Source organism: Bidens hawaiensis, unplaced genomic scaffold, assembly GCF_021521415.1.
Source record: "Bidens hawaiensis isolate Kalapana, Puna unplaced genomic scaffold, B.hawaiensis_p1.1 tig00008152_1, whole genome shotgun sequence".
NCBI lineage: Eukaryota > Viridiplantae > Streptophyta > Magnoliopsida > Asterales > Asteraceae > Bidens > Bidens hawaiensis.
The window spans coordinates 935,644-955,767 of NW_027491581.1; the positions used below are offsets into that span (position 1 = coordinate 935,644).

The 20,124-nt window shown below is 32.7% G+C and overlaps 1 pseudogene; it reads left to right on the forward strand.

Annotated features, from left to right (window-relative positions):
* Positions 1-3,350: 3,350 nt before the first annotated feature.
* On the forward strand, positions 3,351-12,815 carry LOC143637248 (benzyl alcohol O-benzoyltransferase-like; annotated as a pseudogene).
* The last annotated feature ends 7,309 nt before the right edge of the window (positions 12,816-20,124 follow it).

Here is a 20,124-nt window from a genome sequence, read left to right on the forward strand (position 1 = left end):
AAGAAAAAAGCTAGTAAGTCGCTAGTAATCAAAATCAAAACATACTAGAATTAGGTCTAATCTCATTCTATCATTTATAAAGGCGAACATGTGCTGGATCAAAAGATTAACGTGTTTCTTGCTTTCAAGATCAACACTAAATATATCAATCTAAATACATAATATGGCTGTGATGTTTAACCATTAGATAAACTCGTCAACTGTTGTTCAAATGATTAATGGGGAACTTTTCATACCTCTTCTCTTACTCTCTCCAATTTTCAGTCGTTGCAGGGGCGACTTTCATGTGGGCAGAGATAGGCCACCGCTTAAGGCTCATTTTGTAAGGGGGGCCATAATTTAAAAATAGCTTATTAAGCATTAATGCAGCCATTTAATTCCCTCCATTAAACTTTGGTTGGTTTATTGTTATCAAAATTATCCTTAATTTATGTGTATATATATACACATGATTAATTTCTTTTGATAACCGCTTTGAGTTTTAAGAACTCAACGTAACAATTTTTTTTTTGAATTTTTTTACACGTGTGTAATACGTAAGTGTAAGTAATGTACAAAAAATTACAGTATTTTGTTACACACCGAATCGATTTTTTACACACGTGTAACTAACATTTAAACTTGTGTAATTATCAAAAATATTTATTCTCTCTCATGATTCATTTTTTAATTAAATTTAATCTCGGCCATATATTTCATATCATTTAATTAAATGTGTGATCCAAAATTAAGTCTTAAAATTCTTACTACTCATCAAGTTTTCAAAATAACTCTCCCCTACACACACACACATACACACACACACACACACACACACACACATATATATGTATGTATATAAAGAATCCAATACAATAATTCCTTATCATACGTTACGTACGTGACTACCAACACCGTTGATTTCAGAAAAAACACGCGTTGGCAAAATTGTAAATTCTTTTAATTTGTTTTCATTCTAATTAACTGTTACTACCATTCAACCAGCGTCACCGACACCATTGCAGACTCCACTTCAATTATTGAAATTTGAAAATTGATTTCAATTGATAAAGTCTAAACACGTTCCAGATTTGTTCATATGATGAAATCAATGACCGTTTGATGATTACGAGATTATATAAAGTGATTTCACTGTCCAATTTCAAGTTACAGAATGCATAATTCAAGATCTGAGCTTGTGAACGTTTAAAGTTTTGTTGCTCTGAATGTTTAAATTTTTGTTCTAAATGTTTTAGATTTTTATTCTGAACGTTTTAAGTGTGTAATTTGTTTTGGTCAGAAATTTATTCTGAGTGTCGTAGAATTTTTTTCAGAACGTTTTAAGTGCGTAATTCGTTTTGGTCATTTGATATGAGTGTCTTACAAATTTGTCATGAGCGTTTAAAGTGTGTTCGTTTTGGTCAGAACGCTTAAATGTACACGAGTGTCTTGAGTTTTGTTCAGAACGTTTAAATGCATATTGTGTATTTTGTTCTGAGTGTCAATGTACATGACTTTTGTTCTGAACGTTTAAGCATAATATTCTGAACCCTAATCAGAGCTCAACTGAGTGTATTATTCTGCAATTTCATAATCAATTGATGATTCTAAAGCCTCATACATCAATCTAATTGATTAAATCATAGCTTTTATAAGCTTAAAGATTCTTGATGTTCAACGATGTTCTATTTTGATTTTGATTTTGAATTTTGAGATTTCATACTTTATGCTCTGATTAGGGTTCAGAAATTGGATGAGATGGAGCGCGAAGTACTGAAATTGGATTAGACTCAATATGTAATCGATAAATTTGATCACGAAACTAGTTTTGGGTTATTTACGAAACCGCCACCGCGTGTTTTGTAATCTAACGCTCCGGAAAGTCACGTCTGTAATGTACGATAAAACATTATTAATAGTACAATAACCAACTCCTATATATATATATATATATAACGACCTATTTTTCAGTACACGCTTGTGACACCTAAAATCCCAAAGACGACACTTAAGCCGCTGGTAAATAAAAGACAAATTGGATATAAATAATCACACCTTTTGTATTTTGGCCGATAATAATTTCACCTTTAAAAATCACTACCAACGGTCCAACCTTTCAACTATTTGTCTAAACGGACCTTCATTAAAAAACACTTAATGTCGTTAAGTTTTTTTTCCGAGTTTCAAACCGATGTTTTAGGGCTTTCGGTCAGAAGAAGGATATGAGTCACTGTTGTAAAACTTTTCTCAAAGCGGTGATCCAAACAGTGAAACAATGTTTCAATTCGAGTATTTGATTTACCAGTTAATTAACAAAAATCAAGTCATTTGAATAACCGTTTCAAGGAGCGTTATATCAGTCGACTCGTATCTTTCTTCCAATCAAAATTCTTAAAACATTGGTTTGAATCTCAGAAAAAAACTTAACGACGTTAAGTGTATTTTAAAGGAGGTCCATTGAGATAAAAATAGTTGAAAAGTTGGGCTGCTAATAATGATTTTTAAATATGTAATTATATATTTTCAGATTATCTAAATAAAATGGCGTATCCCTTTTCTTTGGTGGGTAATTCATTCATGTCTAAGTACATGAAGTGTGGACACAGTCTGGCCCACCTCCCTAGGCACCATGTTACTCTCCCCCTTTCTTGCTTACTAGTTCCAAGCCCAGTTATAGATTTATAATAACATGTTTTGATACTCGTGGCCTGAACCAACAAATTACAAACCAAGGTAAAGGAGTTCACCTTTAGAAGAACATTTATCAAATATACAGCTCACTGACTTGCAATATGGGTGAAACGCACTGAAACATACGTCCACTGTCACTTAGTCAGCATGACATTTCTTTTTCATCTTAACACTTATCATACCCATGATGACGTTACACGATAACAACAGACTAGGGACATCAAAGGGAGACATGCCTGCCCGGATTTGTTTCCCCACCCGAAATGAAAATACAATGCAATCGAGAGGAAACCCGACTTCCAAACACCATGCATTCCATGTTGGAATAACAACTTTGTTGTTGAAACATGAATCAAATTGAGTTAAAAAAATAATAAAATAAACAAATAGTTAAAAAGACAGAAATACCCTGATGTAACGTTAATATATATACGGGCTTAGCTATTCGGATGAAAAGAGAGTCTTTTAGATGAAAATGACAAATATCACAAAACCTTATATAGACGATTTTTATAGTTTACTCAATTATTTTCGATTAGTGTAAGGTGAGGAAGGGTATATTTAGGTCACCTTGAGAAATGAAAAAAAAAGAAAAAAAGAAAAGGGTATATTAGGGTTGGGTCTACCACAAGTTTCAGTTGATATTTAATATGTCTTACACCTTCTACTAACAAGTCACAACATAAACCAATATGTCCCAATTCACCACTCCCTTAACAGTTAACGTCCGACGAAACCCGCCCGAGCTCATCGTTCCGGCTAAACCAACACCTCGAGAACTTAAGCCGCTCTCTGACATCGACGATCAGGCAGGCATTAGGTTTCAGCTTCCCATGATTCTCTTTTACCAACAAAATCCAAGCATGAAAAATAAGAACCCCGCGAGTTTGATCAGGGATGCTTTAGCAAAGGTACTCGTGTTTTATTATCCACTTGCTGGGCGGATAAAAGAAGGCCCGGGGAGGAAGCTAATGGTGAACTGCACTGGGGAGGGTGTGTTGTTTATCGAGGCGGAGGCAGACGTTGCACTGCAGCAGTTTGGGGAGGCGCTTTACCCGCCGTTCCCTTGTATGAACACAATGGTGTCATTTTTTTTTATCAAACATGAACTTGTTTAAAAACACGTTACACGACAAGACGTGTCTAGGGGCGTCATAAATGTAATATTACATACTAAGTGAAAAAAAACTGCCAAGAGTTTATAAAAGTGTTAATTAATCGATATTCCTTGTATAATTGAAACAAAAATCTACGAAACTCTAAACTCAAATCATAACATGTTAACGGATTTTTAATCTTTTAGACATGAACTTAAAAAGGTATGAGGCGTGTTGTCCTGTTTAATACAGAAAACTTATTAAGTCCAAACTCAAACTTGTTTAATTTTGTGTCACTTCGTGTCATGTTAACATGTGCAAAGCGAAAAGTTGTCAACCCTAGTTAAAATCAATCGAACAATACATACCGAGCAAAAGCGTCCTGTTTGGCTGTTCGATGAATGATTTAGAATTTGAAAAATCGAGTTTCATAGTTTGGTTTACTGTTTACCGGATGAGTTATTAATAAGGAATAGTCAATTATTTTTTAAATTGTATAACTTCAATAAAAAATGTATAAAGCTAAAGTCTATTTTTATATGTAGAAGTAAAACTAACAATTACAAAACGCATAGTTATCTTTCTTTTTTATTTTTTTTTAATTCGCTTATGTATTAAGTGAGACTAAAATCCACAACCATTTTGTTGAAGACATACACCGTTGTTGCTAAATCAAGCTGGTAATTATATGTATAGTTATCATTAATTATAAATTATAACACGTATAGATTATTAATTTAATCAATTTTATTTACTTAAGTTTATTATTACACTTTTTTCGTAAAGCCTTTTAAAGTAGTAAAACATTTTATATTTTAAGTCTACAATGATATGTTGATGAATTAAGAAGTTGTGATTACATCGAAACAGAAGACAAACAAGCACCATACAATTTTATCGGACTTGTGAAGATTTAAGTACACGATTCAATGCTTAGATAATCGGCTCAAACCACCCTATCAAAACCATTTTCCGATATGACTGACCCAACCTACTTGGCCAGTTCAACTAATTCAATTGGTTCGGTTCAGCCCATAAGTTATGTCAAAATCGGCTGCACCAAAACTTGAACACCTCTAAATCGTTTAATTTGTTATATTGTTGATTTATATTTTTAAAGACTTTGTATGTCAAATACAAATGTCTATGTTATGTGCATAAAAAACTAATAATTAAATTAATTTTTTCATATGATAGTGTTTCATTTATAACGTTTACCTACACATCTATAGGTTTTGTGTATGAAATTTCAAAATGAACACATACAATTCTTAATTAATAGATAATCCATCACATATTTGAAACAAAAAAACCATAAATCCATAACATAATTAGAAACAAAAAACGACAAATCCATAACATACTTGAAACAAAAAAAATGTTGAAGTAAATCATAACATCCATAAAAAATATAATATCCGGTTCTGACGGACATTAGTGAAATTTCGTTTGTAAGTATAACTATAGGTTTGAGACTTTAGGAGTCTATATATATTTATTTTTTAAAAATAAAAATCCACAAAGGTTACTAGCATGTTAATAGGTCTTTAACCTGTTAAGACACGAATTTAAACATGTCTTAAATATGTTGACCTGTTTAAGACACGAAATATGTTAAGCTCAAACAAACCAGTTAAAATCCGTTTCGTGTTATGTTAACATGTCCGTGTCATAAATTAACAGGGGCTAATATAAACGAAAATAGTAAAGGTTATTGATTGCACAACATTTATTAGATTTAAAGTCATATTAATGCAAAGCATAGAGTAGATGATAACATTTCAAAATTGCTAATACAATTTTTGATAACATTGCAAAGCATTTATTAAATATAAAGTCACACTAAAGCAAAGTTAGTATTACAATTACAAAAAACGTTATTGCAATACAATTTTTTTCAATAATTATAACTATTTTACTCTTAATATAAAATACAATTACCCTCTCTCTTTTCTCCGACTTCTTCTTTGTCAAGGAGAAGAACTAAAACACTCATAAATATACACCATTTTCACACAATAAGGTAGTGTTTGGTATGCAAGAATAGAGGAAGAAATGAAATGACCTATTGTGAGGGAATGGAGAAAAATGTGTTTGGTTGATCAAAGGAATGGAATAACCCATTACCTAGTCCATTCCATTCCCTCTAAAATACTTCAATTTCATTCCCTCCATACCCCCATGTTTTTTTTCATTCCATTCCCTCCTTCACCCTACATCACCTCCACCACCACCCACCATCAACACCAACCACAACCACCACCAACCATCGCTGGATTAGTCGAGATTAATCAGGATTAGTCGAGATTAATCGGGATTAATCGGATCGGACTTTAATGTATATTTTTTAGTTTTATACATACGCACACACATTTTTATATGTAATTTTCTGTTTTATACATACACAAACATATTTTAGCTGGAAATTGGCTGGAATCTCGCTGGAAACCGCTAGTTTTTGCTGAAATATCGCTAGAAATAGTTGATTTGGGTCGGAATCTCGCCGGAAACCACTGATTTTGGTCGGAATCTCGTCGAAAATCGTCGATTTTTGCTGGATTTGACCGTTAGCCGATTAATTGGCCGACTAGCCCAAAATTAATCAGTGAAGTGGGAACTAGCGATTAATCGGGGATTAATCGGTGCCTAGTCGGGATTTTTGCAACACTGCCTCCACCCCACTACCACCACCCACCTCCAACCACCATTATCTCATTGCCTACCACCACCCGCCACCGCCAACCATCATCATCGCCCACCAATGCACGTCCGCCACCTACCTCCCACCACCACCACTCACTACCATTTTAATTTTATTTTTTTATTTTTCCAACCTACCAAACAATGCAATGTAATGATTCATTTCATTTCCATGTGGTAACCAAACATTTCATTGGAATGGTAATAACATATTTCATTCATTTGTCCATTCCATTATCACGTTTATTCCATTCTGTCGTCCATTCAATTACCTCATACCAAACAGACCCTAAGACTTAAAACAGTTTACACCTTTTTAACACATTGATACAATTGAGCTAGAGGTCCTTTAATAGCCACTGCCTTTCATTTCCGAAATTCTACTCAAAGGCATCTACAACCCTTCTCTCTCCTGTCTCTCTTTGTTGCTTTCAAGTACTCTTTATTGTCTCCAACCCTCGACCGCTGACTTCTAGTCACATGCCTAGTCCCTTGATATCTTCCTAGTGTCTCCCCGTTGAGTTTTCTAGATTACCTTTGTAGATTTGGAAGATATCTTGATGGTTGATTCGGCGAGAACCCATCAAACTCGAATCCTTTAACCTTTGACATCCTTGCCGATTTTATTGATCCTTGATTTCTGACTTTAAACGAATAATTAAATACATTCAACATCAAAACCTTAAAACAAATTATTTATGACGACCCACTGGGCCATCATGTTTGAATACCATTATTTCTTAAAAAATATACTCACGTTACGTGCGCGCGTACAGACATTAATATATAGGGGTCTCTTATTGTACAATAATGGCTTATCGTACATTACGTACGCGACATTCCAAAGCGTTAGATTACAAAACAAGCGGTGACAGTTTCGTAAATAACCCGAAACTAGTTCGTGATCAAATTCATCGATTACGAATCAATTCTGATCCAAATTATGAATTCCTCGCTCTATCTTATCCAATTTCTGAATCCTAATAAGAGCTTAAAGTAGGAAATCTCAAAAGTCAAAAACCAAAATCAAAATAAAAACGTCATTGAACATCAAGAATCTTCCAATTAATCAAAAATTAATCATTTAATCAATCGAATTGATGGGAAGAGACTTTATAATCATCATTCAATTATGAAATTGAAGAATAATACACTCAGTTGAGCTCTGATTAAAGTTCAAAATATTATGTTTAAACGTTTAGAACAAAACTGAAACGTTCAGTTCAAAACTTAAAATGTTGAGAACAAAAAGCCAAAAAGTTTAGTACAAAAATCTAATAAGTTCATAACAAAAGTCTAGGAATTTCAGAACAAAAATCTAAGAAGTTTTGAATAAAAATTAAAAGGTTCAGATGAAAAAGCTAAGAATTTCTGTACAAAAATCTAAGAAGTCCATAACAAAAGTCTAAGAATTTAAGAACAAAAATTCAAAAAGTTCAAAACAAAACTTAAAATACAAAAAGATAAGAAATTTAGTACAAAAATCTAAGAGGTTAAGAACAAGAATCTAAGATTTTCAAAACAAAAATCTAAAAAGTTCAGAACAAAAGTCAAAGAAATTCAGTACACAAATCTAATAATTTCAGCACAAAAGTCTAAGAATTTCAAAACAAAAATCTTAAAACGTTCAGAACAGAACTTAAAATGCTCATAACAAAACTTAAAACGTTTAGAACAAAAAGCTAGGAAGTTCAAGAAGTTCAGAATAAAAACTTTAAACACTCAACACAAACCTTTAAACGTTAACAAAATCATATATGACAATAAATAACATGAAATTGGACATTAAAATCACTTCATATAATATCGTAATCATCAAATAATCATCAATCGACCACAATTTGATCATCGTTTTCATCATGTGAACAAATCTGGAACTTATTTTGACTTTTATTAGTTCAAATCAATTTTCATATTTTCAATTCAACTGTAGTGTCTGCAATGGAGTCAGTGACGATGGTTGAAGGTTGTAACGGTTAATTGGATGGAAACGAATTGAAAGAATTTACAATATTGCCACTGCGTATTTTTTGAAATCGATGGTGTAGTCGCGTACGTAATGTACGATAAATGATTATTATATTGGATCTTTTACCCACACACACATATGCATATATATGTGTGTGTTTGCGCGAACACGCGTAACGTGAGCATATTTTTGAAATCATAAATGTTTAAATTTAAATGAAGAAGCTCATGCGAGAATTCATCTTAGTTTGTGTTTGTGTGTGCCTTTGAGTGCATGGAGGCAAATGCGGAAATGAGGGTTTAGTTTTTAGGGAGGTTTAAGGGTGTTTAAATACCCTCTTTCTTGCTCGGATTTTGATCCGGAATGAGGGAGAGTGTTTGTGTATGTTTTTGAATGTATGGAGGCAAATGTGAAAATAAGGGTTTAGGTTTCTAAGGAGGTTTAAGGGTGTTTAAATACCTCAAGCCCACGGACCTAAGTTCTATTATCATCCCTTATTTCATCTTTTGTTGTCCAAGCCTACACTCTATTATTATTATTATTTAACTTAAATTAATAATAACACATCATTAAGTAAATATATTTTTTTTGTTTATTATTATCAAAAATAGAATATTACAAGTTAAAATTAATATAAACGATATACCTAGATTTTGGATACCAATTGAAAGAATAACAAGGATATATACTTCATATTATCAACAACTTCCAAGAAATAACAATTTATTTCTGAAAAAGAAATGCTTTAAACTTTTAATTAATCAAATTTAAAATTTTTTAAAAGTAAACAAAAATGTTTTGTTTTATAATCTTATTTAATATCGTAAAGTTTTTTTAGTCAAGTTATGTATATGTTATTAGGGTAAAGTTAAAATATAAAGTACAAAAAAATGAGAAGGATGAGAAAGAATCTAATCCATTGATCTTAAATTTGGATGGTGGAGATTAATTTAAGAATAAAAATTGTATAAAAATATATGAGAATGGCATGAAGGTAATAACACACTTACGATTACTTTCTCTCTACACATGCAAGGCACATGTCAATTCCTTCACAATTTTAAAACGTTTATAACTTTTTCATACGTCATTTTTTTCAGAATTTTTTTTACCGTAATAAGAAACATTTTTTTTTATCTTTAATATGAATATCATATTATATATGTAGTATAATTAAGAGGTTTGGTGTCACAAAAGAAATTTTTGAATATTTTATTAGTTGTTTTTGTATTTGTTTAAATTATTTTAGTGATTAACCAATTGTGATATCTTGGTGGGTTAGTTATTGTTAAGTTTGTTAATTGTTAAACTATCAATAGTACAATGCAAGTCAAGACTCATATAAAGCAACCTCTCAATTCTTTGAATATATATATTTTTGGTTTCTTTTTTTTTTAATTATTTTATTTGTGTTTTTTTTTTTTAAAATATGTTAGTATAGATAAGAGCTTTGGTGCCAAAAGTTCTCCATTGAGCCATTTGGTGGAAATCTTTTTTCTTTGTTTTGTTTTGTTCCGACACCGTAACAAACGTGACAGAAACTTGATCGAATTCGAGTAAAATCATCGTGTTTTGTTTTAGCTTTGATACCTTAATGAACTTACAAAAACTGACTGAATGCCAATTTTTTTTAGTTCCAGTACCGTAACGAAAGTGATGGAAACCGATCGAATTTGCGTAGACTCACCGCCTCAACACCCGGGATCATTAACGATCAGGATTTTACCAACGCTAAAGTTTTACCAACCAACTCCACCTCATTGGTCCACCTAAATTATTATAATTTTTTAGTTTTATTTTCGGTTTTAGTTACAATATAGTAATCCACGTAACCGAAACCGACTGAATTCGCGTCGACTTACCACCTCAATGTTTGGAACCGACAACGTTTGAGGTTTACCGCCGCCTGAGTTTACCTGCCCCGGCGCAACGCGCCGGGTAAAACTCTAGTTGTTATATAAAAATAAAAAAAGTTAGTAGAGTTTTTATATATTTTGTTATTTGGTTGTCCATTGTGTTTAATTGAGTTTTTTTATGTATTGTGTTATAGATCTTGGTTATTATGTTTTTCAATTGGTACTAATATTAAAGATAAAAATTGAAACAAAGATTACATCAATGTGTCTTTTTGTTCGTCATTGTGTCTTTATACTTAACATTTGTCTTTCTAATTATCATTGTGTTTTAATCATTGTGCTCAACATTCACTTAATTTGAGAAAAATAGTATTATGTTCATTGTGTATTACGCTCAAGTCATTGTGTAATATGTATTTTTTATTGTGTTTTACATTTCAGGCCATTATGTTAGATGCATTTACCATTGTGTCTTACGTTTCAGGCCATTGTGCCATATATATTCATTATTGTGTTTTATGTTTCAGGTTATTGAGTATGAATTTGTTATATTGTGTCTTTATGCATTGTGTTACATCAATGTTATCATTGTGTTACATCTTAATCATTGCGACACCTTGATATTCGGATATTTGGATCGCGTAATATACTAATGTGAAATTCAATTCGCAGGACATTTCATTTATGCATAAGTTTGATTATGGTGAAGTTTGTTTATGTTGATCATGGATATTACTAAAATGGGAGAGGAATGTTGGAATTTTAGTAATATGGCTTATACATATTTTGTTAATATATTATAGATAAAACCTATTAGTTAAGTTTTAGGCTAATAATAAAACATGGAATAAACTCAAGGGGTGTAAAGTGAATATGTTATTATGATCGACGGATTTTTTTTTATAACAAATTCATGCTCATATTAAAGATAAAAAAACGCTTGTTATTATGGTGAATTTTATTTTTTTTTAAAATATCATACGAAAAAGTTATAGACGTTTAAAAATGATTAGGAATTAACATGTGACTTGCATGTGGAAAAAGAAAATGTTTACTATTACTTTTATACCGTTTTTTCTTTGAGCCTTACTTGACACATGTTAATTTATTATGACTTCTTACACTTCTCTTTTTTGTTGGCATTTGTAAAATAATCAACACTATGTTATTATACGACTGAATTAAGATGTAACTTATTAAATTTGACATATAAAGTGTTATTTATTTAATAAAGTATAAAAAATAATATAACTAAATTATCTTTTTGTAATAAGCATGGAATATCTAATGATAACTCAAATTAGATAGAAAAATAAAGTAAAAATACAAATATTGATTAATATAGTTGAAGGGCATTTGCATATATTTTTTAATTGCCATTAACAAAATAAATTGCTTTTTCATAATAATTTTTTCATATTTGAAAATGAATATCTTGTTGGTTACTGATACCCGACTTTTATGGGGGGGTTTCATCCTTAGTGTACGACTCAATCATACCATGTGTGATGCAGCAGGACTTGTACAATTCATGATAGCATTAAGTGAAATCACAAATGGTGCATCCAAACCATCAATTTTACCTATATGGCGAAGAGAATTGCTTTGTGCAAGGAACCCACCACGCATGACATGCACTCATCATGAGTATGATGAAGTTGAAGACAATACCAATGGTACAACCCTCTCCTTAGATGACATGGAACGCAAGTAATTTTTCTTTGGAGCTGCTCAAGTTTCAGCCATTCGTAGGTTTGTACCAACGCACCTACAAAAATGTTCCACCTTTGAGGTGCTAACAGCTTGCCTTTGGCGTTGCCGGACCATTGCAGTAAAACCTAACCCTGAGGATGAGATGCGTATCATATGCCTTGTCAATGCACGTTCAAAGTTCAACCCCCCTCTCCCTATAGGATATTATGGAAATGTTATAGGCTTCCCAACCGCCATTTCCAAAGCTCAAGACCTATGTAACAAACCATTAGGTCACACATTAGAGCTTGTGATGAAAGCCAAATCTGATGTCACCGAAGAGTACATGAGATATGTTGCTGACCTAATGGTTATCAAAGGACGACCCCACTTCACAATTGCACGAACCTATATTGTATCAGATTTGACGCGTGCTGACGGTTTAACTGAAGTTGATTTCGGGTGGGGGAAGCCGGTCTATGCGGGGCCTTCCAAGGCCGGGGTAGGTGATATTCCATATGTTGCTAGTTTTTACGTGCGTTTTAAAAGCCATAACGAGGAATCTGGAATCGTGGTACCCATATGGTTGCCAAGTGTGTCCATGAAGAGATTTTTCGAAGAGCTAAATACCATGCTGAAGCAAGATAACGATCAAGTAATCCAGGAACACAAGTTACTCGCTCACTCCAAACTATAATTTTCCTGGTGTAACTTCTATTTAATATTGCTATGAGTACTTTTTTATATAAATGTTATCAGAAAGATTATATTGTATGGTATTGGTATTAAATAATTAATCAAAATGCTACTTAAGAGTTTACATGTACAAACATATAATGAGTTTTATATGTTTATCATTGTATATTTGATGAATTGATGCACAAATTTTATTATATTAAGCGTATATGATTAATCATCATAATTAAACTTAAACAAGTGAAGAGACGAGATGATCCAAACAAACCAATTAAAAGTGTTGAAAGTAGCTAAAGTTTGTATCAATAATGAAATATTGTTTTAAGCAAACACACACGGCTAGGTTTCAATGTAGACAAGAAGAAAAAATTTCTGAAAGATCACATAAAGATGGCACCCGCTGATTTAGCCATCATCAGCAGCATTGCTTGAGCTTTCGCGGCCTGTTTGCTTCACACATTTGTCCTCTAACACACGGTCGTTGTTCTGCAATAGTAGTTTTCTCGTTTTGATATCGTATCTTAAAATTCTGTATAATTAATATATATTTAGGATTTTATTTTTTATAAGACTACAACTTTTTTTTTTTTTAATATCGTATCTAAAAATGATTCTTTTATGTGGGTCAGGTTAACCTGAAACAATTTTTTTCTCCAATATAGCTAACTAGTAAATGGGCCCGCGCGTTACACGGGACCGTTTGGTTGTTGCATACGTTGACCATAGTAGCAGGGACTTAAAAGTTGAATATATAATTGACAACATAAAAGCATCAAATAAGCATCACAAAGTGCACTAATTACATGACTACATCCATGGCTAGATATTTATACGCTTTAATAATTGCCTAATTATACGCCTTAGAAAATAAGGTCATGTGATATTAAGAGGTACTACAATAGCTTTTGGTGATTCCATTCCATCCCAGGAGTTTTAAAAGAAAAATACACTCATTTTGTTTTGTAAATTTCCATCACACTTGTTTTGGATTAACCTTTCAAAGTTAAGAGTCTCGTTTTGCCATTTGTTCGTCCTACCATTATTCTTCATACGTAGAGTTTGCATAAAAATATTGTACCTTACAATTCAACTGGGATAAAATAAAAGTGTACATGTAAAATGCTATACAGTTTTGACTAACATGGTCAAACAAAACACTATTTAACCTAACCTGTAATGAAAATCTTTGATCAAATAACTGAATAAGTAAATGCTAACAACTACATCCATATTAGTTCTGAAGTAGGATATTAATCCTTAGATGTAGCAGATTTCCTGTTAAATATAGATATGGTAAAAAAGTCACATGTCATTTGGCTTGACCTGGAATTACATGTTCAACAAAATAAGAATTACCGGATTCTGGATAAGAATCCATGAACACCATCACCACCTTGCCTGTAAGACCGGATATCGGTACATAAAAATCACATAGAACTGTCCACATATAGTCAGCGATATCATAAAAGCTTGCACAAACATATGATCTGCCAACGGAGATTTATTATAGCAACTACAAATCAAAGTCCAAATTTGTTCCACAACTTACCAATTCATTTTGTCAAATCTAGTGTTTGGTTTTGTTATTTTAAAAAGAAAAGGCATCCAAGGAAGATACTGTATTATTCAACTTTATATTTACAACACTGAAAATCAAATCAAATCAAATGTGTTTAAAACTGAACGAAATTACATGTTCAGTTTTAAATCTTGATTATTTGGGTTTTGAGTTGCAAAGTTTTAATTTTGGTTTAGACCGAATAACAAATAATGGTTATTTATGGATTATCATTAAGTCATAAAATATCTAGGCCGTAACGGCCCGTTTGACTCATTCAATTTGTCTTTCTTTTGCCTGCTATACTGATTTGGCACGTACGTTTGAGATAAAACACAAACCGGCCCATTCGTAACTAAGGGAAACTAATTTAGAAACTAAACAAAACCTTTGGTAGAATTTTAATTAGTTGCTTCGTTTCTTCTTCAAAGTTGGCTTCCAAAATTATATATCAGCTTAATAAATAAAAAGGCACTTCAAAATCAATATTCAGAGGTTGAAGTAAATCTTGATCAAGTTGCATGATTATAAACTATTTGCACCTTAATAAAGTTAGATACTTTTATAGTAAATCCTACCTTGAGGTTCTTAAAGATAAGCCCATGGTGTTTTGTAGATGATCCATAAGTTGAGAAGGAGTAACCCAAGAGTTTGTTAGTGATACTTGAGAAGGTCGCTTGCAAGTGTATGAGTCTGCACAATCGGTAAATGTAAATGAACTAAAAAATGTACCAAACTACTAATATCAGTTAATCCCTGAATCACATGTTACTTGTTAGTGTAAATAAGTAAATAACACACCTGCATCTCTTTCTGAAATAACTGTCTGGTAACTCATAGTCTACTCCAAAGAATCCTATTTTGTTCTGACGGCATGCTCTGCAGGTTTACGTTGTGTATCCTGAAATCAAACAGAAGTTTCTATTGACAACCGGCCTATATATTAGTTTAGTATACAAAAGCATTATGCATAACTGGAACTACAAATGTATTATTACATACGTTTTGGTGGTTGCAGGACCCTTTTACACTCATTGCTCAATTGATGGAACATAAATGAAGATTAAGTTACTCTAGTTAAAAATAATTTCTTAAAGTTTTTCCTCCTTATAATCAAGCACTCGACTTTCTTTGCCTTGTGTCGAAGCAGCAAATACAAGAAACAACATATTCCCTATAAGCAACACAATATTAACATGCAATTTTAATATATTTTAGGGTTACCTGATTAACACCTCGCATCACAATTCCAAGAATTGCTCCTAACAGATCCTGAAACAAAAGCAAAGCAGAAAGAAAGAAAGAAATCCAAATGTCCAAGTGAAAATTTAAGTTAATGGAAAAGGATATCGGAACCACTGATTTACGTGGCAGCAAGAAAGAAACACCAAAACCGAGTGTTCTCCTCCTCCACCACAACGATGGCGTTTGTGACTAACTGAGAAAGAAAAGCTCATGATGTGAAGGGGAAGGTAAGTGGTGGTGGAACTCGATTGGAAAACATGGCCTCTCATCCACGCGTCAAAATAATAAACAACTTTACACATACATGGCCTCCCTCAAAAAGAACATTTACAACAAACGACCCCAAGTCTTCTTGAGACAGAGAGAATTACCAAGCTGGCCAAACATACACGTTTTAAAGTAGACTCCACAACCATCCGACCAAAACCATATCCATTGCTTAAAAATGAAACTAATAGTACATATACTAAAACAAAGAAATACTACATTGCGGCACCAGACTCTATAAATATACTAACAAATAATAATTAGATAATATCTATGTATAATCAGCAGTTCCAATATGAATAGAAAATTTAAATTATTACAGAGTTTTTTTTAAATGATTTAGGAGGTTTCGTGTTTTTTTTCCTAACTCAAATTAACACAATTATAAGTAAATAAGTCAAACCCGGCACCGATAATATTAAGCGAAAGTGGAAGTTACCCTCTTTTTAAAGCATTGATATTTTCTCTTTTGACGAAAGATTAAGGCAGCTTTGTAAGAATAAATATATAATAATATATTTATTTATATGCGGCCATTATAATCGTTTTTATAATATTAGATCAAAATATTCATTATAACTTATTATAATTGACTCATTAATTGTTAACTAACCATATTACCCTTATTAGCTATTAATGTTTTCCCGTGGGTGTATTTAAGGGAGAGAATAACTTAACACCATAATCTAATCATAATCACATAAACCGAAATTGTGCCCCCTCCCCCCCCCCCTCTCTCTCGCTTTTTATCAAGAAATCCTATACCTCATCCTTAACTATATATCCTAAAGGGGAGATCGACAAATCTGACAACCATGTCATCTACATCATTATCAATTGTAGTTACTACTCTTTATGTGGTAACAGGTACACATGTTTATATTATATTCATGTGTTATATTACTATCATGAAGAACTTAACAACATGTGGTATCAGAACGATATTAATTAATCAGTTATTCATGTTTTTTTTACCTAAATCTAAAATTAAATCGGAAAACATTGATTAAAATGTGATAAACCAAAATTTAGTATTCGCTTTTATCATTAAACCTGATTTCTCCATGAAAATCATTTTTATAACTTGCTTGGAGTCATCAAAATCTATATTTGATAAACCCTAATGTTTTCGAAATATGTTAAAATCATGTTGAACGTTTCGATTCCAAAAAATCTAATAATTTAATCATGAATAATTCTGTAACATCCTACTTTTGATAATACATAAAAAGAAATGTGTTTGTTTAAAATGTGTTAATATTTAATTAAGTTAAATAAAATAATAGAGTGTTGACTTGATTAATAAAATAATGGAATAAGGGATGGTGATGGACCTTAGGTCCATGGGCTTAAGAGAGTATAAATACTCCTTAAACCTCCTTAAAACCCTAAAATCTCTCATTCTTATCCTCTAGCCTCCCTACACACTCAAAACACACACAAACACTCTCCACCCTTACGGCCGTGAGCCAAGATCCAAGAACCAAGCTTAGATCTTGATAGATCTTTAGCTAAGCAAGTAAAAACAAGTCCATAGTTGTATTTTAAGAACAAGATCTGTAGCCTATAAAACATAAAAAGGTACGTGATTTACGTTTAAAAGTTGTGTTTTTAAGAACGGTTTGCCCTAAGGCAAATCGGGTATTTTTATACCATAAAAATATAAACTTAATTTTAAAAGTGGACTTATTGATCCCGTGAGTAAGAACGGTTCATGTAGAAACCCTTGATCTAGCTTAAACAGGTTCGAAATCAATAAACGTTTAAACTTTATTGAAAAGTAAGCTATATCTTGGTCTAGAATAGAAAGGAGCATGTTTAAAAGATAAAGAACACAAAAATAAGGATGTGGATGTTAGATTATGAAGTGAAAATGATAAATATGGTATTTAATACCCTATAGTGAATATATTCGAATAGAATACTCTATTCAAATGGAATACCCATTCGAATAGAATGCTCATTAGAACAGAATACTCCGTTAGAATATAATACTCCATTTAAATGGAACACCCCATTCGAATATAATACTCCACACTTAGAAGTTTAAGGAGGAAACTTAAATGATGTGTAAAAGTTTAGTGATTGCTATCTGTAATTCCATTCAAATGGAATACTCATTCAAATAGAATGTACATTAGAATAGAATACTCCATTCAAATGGAATACCCATTCGAATAGAATGCCCATTCGAATAGAATACTCCATTAGAATAGAAATACTCCATTCAAATTGAATACACCATTCGAATAGAATGCTCCAGACTTAGAAGTTTTATGAGGAAACTTAAATGATGTGGAAAAGGTTAGTGATTGCTTTATGTAATTCCATTCAAATGGAATACCCATTCGAATAGAATGTCCATTAGAATAGAATACTCCATTCAAATGGAATACCATTAGAATAGAATACTCCATTCAAACGGAATACCCCATTCGAATAGAATACTCCAGACTTAGAAGTTTTAGAAGGAAACTTAAATGATGTGTAAAAGGTTAGTGATTGCTATCTGTAACTATCATGTAGTTAGCCGTGCTCAATTAAAGAAGGTGACTACTATAAACTCGGAAAGAAACACGAGACATGTGAGTTTCTAGCCCCATTCATTGTTATGTTTTCGGGGCTGTGTTCATACTCAATGTAAATGTTAATACACTTACCTTAAGTGGTAAGTGTATGTCATAATGATTGATCTGATAGTTATAATTGTGACATGAATGAATGCTTGTCGGTACGTGAACGATATTCGTATATTGCACGTACTGTCAAGTGGGATAATGTGTAGTAAGTATGGGATGAGTATGTAAAGGAAAGTATATATGAATAATGTATGTATGCTAATGTAAATATTGAATGTATGAATGATGTTTACAATTATATGGACAAGGAAATATAAGGTATGGTTGTTTGGTGGAAAAGGGAATCGAGCCCTAATAATACTCGAGGCAAGAGGGAACCGGGCCCTAATAATATTCGAGGAAAGAGGGAACCGAACCCCGATAATATTCAAGGAAAAAGGGAACCAAAACCTAATAATAATCGAGGCAAGAGGGAACCGGTCCCTATTAATACTTGAGGAAAGTAGGGCGTAATGCTCTTTAAAACGTAAAGTATGAATATGAAAGAAAGAAAGTATGGAGGTAAGTGAGTATATAAAAAGAAAGTATGAAAGTATAAAATATGAATGAAGGTAAGTATGTGTATATGTAAGAATGATGTATATGTACCTTCGAATACATATAAGTAAGGTAGTACCGTATTGTATGATTACCTAGAACTTACTCAGCGTAGCTGACTTTTAGTATGCACGCAGGTGAGTAGAATGAGGCAGTTCGTTTGACGTGGACACATGGCATGGAATTGAAGACACTGACATCTCAAGGAAAAATGTTATGATGTTTTAAAGACTTATGTTTTACCAAAAGATGTTTATTTAAGACATGATTTGAATGTTATGTAATATATATGGTTGAAGTTTTAATTATGCGCATGTTTTTATTAACTCTGATATTTAGAACTGTGTTTATGAGTAAATACAACACTAAAGTAGTGCATCGGGAACGGGGCCTTACAAGTTGGTATCAGAGCATACGTTCGAGAGAATTAAGCATCCTACATGCTTAGACTCGAGAGAATTAAGCATCCTACAACACTAAAGAAGAAAACCATGTGTCACTCAAGCAATCCAAGCCAAGTAAAGGTAAAGTATATGATTAATTTCATGTGTAATGTAAGAAGGTGTAAGGAAGTTAGCTCAATTGCTAGAGATAGGAGTATATGATTATATGAATTGTTTGATTATCTAACTGTTAGAAGTAGAACTAGCACAAGTAGACTCACAAAGGGAAATGTATAGGACACAGAGAGTAACGTGATAAGCTAATCACAGATGGCCACTATTATTACCCGTTAGCCTTACTATCCTTGTACGAAATAGTTCCTTGAGTGGTTGGAGCTAGGAAAGTTGCTGGACAAGGAGGTCGTACGAGACGTCGTGGTAGGCCCCGTATTGTTCGAGAAACTTCTGTAGAACCAATTGTTAACTCCAGAGAAGGAGGAAGTGAAACTTTTCGAGGGCCAAGCAACAGCGAAGGGTATCAGCTTGATCTGGCAGTTCAAGCCTCCATTGCTCAAGCTGTAGCTGCTGCCGTAAAGAACTTGAATCCAGAAGGGTCCGCTAAAAGCCATGCACGAACTGCTGAGAAGGAGAGTGGAAAGAAAGGTGACGAGGAGGAGAAAGGTGACTCGTGTGAAGTTCGATATGTAAAAGTTGATAAGAGAAAGAGAGGCCGAGGTGGGTGTAACTACAAGTCATTCAAAGGTTGCGACCCACCAAAGCTGACTGGTTTGGGAGACGCAATCGCTACTCTCCAG